The sequence below is a fragment of the Gossypium hirsutum genome, chromosome A01 (assembly GCF_007990345.1).
Source record: "Gossypium hirsutum isolate 1008001.06 chromosome A01, Gossypium_hirsutum_v2.1, whole genome shotgun sequence".
Lineage (NCBI taxonomy): Eukaryota > Viridiplantae > Streptophyta > Magnoliopsida > Malvales > Malvaceae > Gossypium > Gossypium hirsutum.
The window spans coordinates 55423194-55427275 of NC_053424.1; the positions used below are offsets into that span (position 1 = coordinate 55423194).

The 4082-nt window shown below is 38.6% G+C and overlaps 1 non-coding gene across 1 annotated transcript; it reads left to right on the top strand.

Annotated features, from left to right (window-relative positions):
- The first annotated feature begins 3456 nt into the window (after positions 1-3456).
- Positions 3457-3563, top strand: LOC121206391 (small nucleolar RNA R71). Its single transcript, XR_005901450.1, has one exon. It is a non-coding gene; the product is annotated as a small nucleolar RNA R71 (small nucleolar RNA).
- Positions 3564-4082: the final 519 nt, after the last annotated feature.

Consider the following 4082-nt stretch of genomic DNA (forward strand, 5'->3'; position numbering starts at 1 on the left):
AAGGTGATCGTCTAAACCATTCTACTAAAACTGACAATATGGTGCAACCTTCTTTGTAGAAAATGAGTCTGAAAGATACACATGAACCATTCTCAAACAATAGTAGAGGACCTATTTATGAAGATCGAAGGCTATAAATTGAGGAGCTAGATAAATGGCAGACGTATAAACTAAGAACACTTGATGAACCGAATCTACGACGGAACGAGCTCAATACCTTTCCAAATCAACTTAAGGTTGGAGATAGAGTCTTATTAGATGCCGTAGATCCCTAAATTGTCACTACCACACTGCATGAAGAAATCCCTCTTACGGTACTCAGCATTTTCCTATTCAGTATGGTCGAGGTGAGTCATCCCAAGTTTGACACTTTTAAGGTAAACAACACCCGTTTAAAACCTTATTTTGATGAGATTGATAGCAGGAATGAAAAGTATAAACTCCTCAAACCACCATGATCATTCAACAGAGAGAAAAGTCGAGATTAGACTATAAATAAGCGCTTCTCGGGAGGCAACCTGAGCATTAACTGTATTAATTTCTTTAAAATTTAGTCTTCAACACCTAACTTACTAACGGAGCTTTTAAATACAAGTTTTCCACAGAGACATGGCCAAGAGCACGGGCGTGCTTAGGGTCGTGTGAAAATAGGGCAACGATTTTCCCAAACACGGGCTACGATAAAATGCCACGGCCGTGCGACATGGCTGTGGTTGAACCTGCCAAAACAACATGGATGTGCGACATGCCCGTGTGAAAGAACCGTGGGTGAACTTGTTAAAACAGCACGGGCATGTGACATGCCCGTGTCTAGCACCCGTGGACGACATGGTAAAAATAACACAAGCGTGCGCAGAGGTACATGACCGTGGGAGAAGCGAACCACATCATACACGGTCGTGTGGCATGATCATGTAACCACACGGCCTAAGACACACAGGTGTGCTAGAAGGCCGTGTGATGACATCTCAATTCGCAGCGAACACGGACGGGACACGAGCCACACGAGCGTGTACACCGGTTGTGCCACTTGAAAAATTAGATTATTTTTCTTATTTTATTTTTCTTTTATTAAATTTTAAAGATTCATTTATTTTTTAAACACGGCTTATCTTTATGACTACTATCAGATTATTCCCTCAATTCTCCTTTTATCATTCAGAATCATGCTTACCCTCCAGCTTTATTTCCAATACTCGATCTTGCCAATCCAGGAATATCATCCATTCTTAATTCAGGAAGTTTCACTTCTCTCCCTATCTTATTTTTATATTCTAATATCTATCTTTGTACATTGAGGGAAATGTACATCTTAAGTGTGGGGGGTATTTATTTCATTATCAGAAAAATCCCTGAATGATTGCCTTATTCTCTTGATATCTTGAATTAAAATATAGGCATTTATGCATTGATTGTCTAAACCTCAAGACATTAGAGAATCGAGCATGATAAGTTGATTTTTAAGAATTTAAAATTTTAGGTTGTTTCCCCAAAGTTTAGGTATTACTTTGAGTTAGAATTCACAAGTTTTAAACACCAAAAAGCCATAAATTTTGTGAGATTCTTGAGCCTTTTGAGCATCTATTAATTCTTCCATGCTCACTTTTATTATTGCTTTGAGTGCGTCAGTATTAAACTGTTATTCTAGAACTTGCTTGATTATGCATGTCAAGACCACACCATTTGATTTGATATGTCAGAATGATTAAGGCACTTAAGATTAACCCACTCATGCCATGAAAAGCCTACCTCCACGATTAACCCTTAGTAAACCCCCTTGAGCCTAACAAGCCATTTCTTGTATTCCCTTAATATTAACCCTTAACCCATTATTGTTGAAATCCCCTAAATTAATCCCTATTTTTTCCGAGATTTAAGTTGAATAAATTGCTTATCTATGACTTGGGTTGTGACCCTTTCTTAAACCCGTAAGTGATGATTAAATATTTTTCTAGTTAAGTAATTTTTCAACTCAATCTCGATTCTAACCCTTTCTTTCAGCTTGTGACCACACCCCCTAACCAAGCCTCATTACAACCCTCTACAGACCTTTTGATTGATGTATCATCTTAATTTATAGTGGTGGAGATTTGATTTTCATGCAAGCCTATGGTAATGACTTTTCATTATTGACTATTGAGTGCTTCATTTATTGTCCTTAAACACCTCGAGTGATTTGAGTGAATCTTTAGTGAGGATGTGAAACTCTATGATATTCTGAATCAAAGGTAATTACTTAGATCTAGTTGCTGAAATAATTTGTAAGGCATAACATTGATACTAGCCCCTAAATCAGCCAACGCATTATTAAAATCTAAACTACCAATTAAACAAGGAATTATAAAACTCCTTGGATCTTTTAGTTTGTTAGGCAACTTATTCTGTAGAATGGCTGAGCAGACCGCGTTCAGCTCCACATACGATGCTTTATCTAACTTCTGTTTATTTGCCAGAAGCTCCTTTAAAAACTTGACTACATTTGGCATCTACGAAAGGGCTTCAATAAACGGTAAGTTAATATGTAGTTTCTTTAGAAGTTTAAGGAATTTACCAAATTATTCGTCTGAGTGGTCTTTCCTTGTCGTATTGGGGTATGACACGCGAGGTTTATATTCTGTAATCACCAGCTTTGGCTCATTGTGGCTGACCTCATCCTTACCTATGCATACCCCCATTTCTGGCCTTAGTTCTGTAACTAGCCCTTCCTCATCTTGAATGGAAATCGCTTTGAGTTGCACCCTTGGGTTAGATTTAGTGTTGCTTGGCAGGCTATCTTGTGGTTGTTCATAAATCAACTTGGTGAGCTGTCCAATCTAAGTTTCGAGCCCCTAGATTGATGCTTGTTGATTTTTGAGTGTTGTCTTGGTATTCTGAAAATGAGTTTCTAACACTGAGATGAATTTTGTTAGCATCTCCTCAAGGTTCGACTTTTTCTCTTGTTGGTAGGGTGGTTATTGGAAGCCTGGAGGTGGTGGTCTCTGATTCCCTTGGCCTCCCCATGAAAAATTAGGGTGGTTCCTCCAACCTGCATTGTAAGCATTGCTATAGGGATTGTTTTGAGATCGAGGATTGTTACCCATGTAATTTAACTATTCGTTCTCCATGTTGTGGCCATAAGGTGAGTATTTTGAACTGCTTGATCCTCCTCCACTTGCTTCGCATTGCATTACTGGGTGAACCTGTGAAAAACTAAGGAAACCATCAATTTTCTTATTCAAGAGTTCTACCTGATCAGAGAGCATGGTGACCGTATCGACATTATAAATGCCGTCTTTTTTCGTTGGCTTTGTCCTTATGACTTGCCACTAATAGTTATTCAGTGACATATCCTCTATAAATTCATAGACATCTTCAGGTGTCTTATTATTGATGGTTTCGCCAACAGTTGCGTCAACCATTTGTCGAGTCGAAGGATTCAGGCCATTATGAAAGGTTTGAACCTGTAGCTAAAGCAGTAACCTATGGTGAGGGCATCTTCTCAAGAGGTCATTGTATCTCTCCCATGCATCGTAGAGTGTTTCTAAATCCATCTACACAAAGGGAGAAATATCATTACGTAACTTAGCCGTTTTAGCTGGCGGAAAATATTTTAATAAAAACTTTTCAGTCATTTATTCCCAAGTAGTGATCGACCCCCGTGGCAACGAGTTCAACCACTGTTTAGCTTTGTTTCTCAATGAAAAAGGGAATAACCGAAGACAAATGGCATCATCAGAAATGCCATTAATTTTAAATGTATCACATAGTTCCAAAAAGTTTGCCAAGTGAGCGTTGGGATCCTCGTGCTACAAACCATCAAATTGAACAAACTGTTGTATCATTTGAATTGTGTTAGGTTTCAATTCAAAAGTATTTGTAGCTACAACCGGTCTAACTATGCTTGATTCAGTTCTTGTTAAAGAAGGTTTAGCATAATCATACATAGTGCGCGGAGCAGGATTCTGATTAACAGGAATCACAGGAGGAAGCAGATTTTCTTGGTTTTTAGCCATCTCCTCGGTTGTGGTTGAAGTATCGTCCTCTTGCTCGTGCTCTGTGTATCTTAGGCTTCGCCTTATTTCTCTTCGGTTTCTACAAACTGT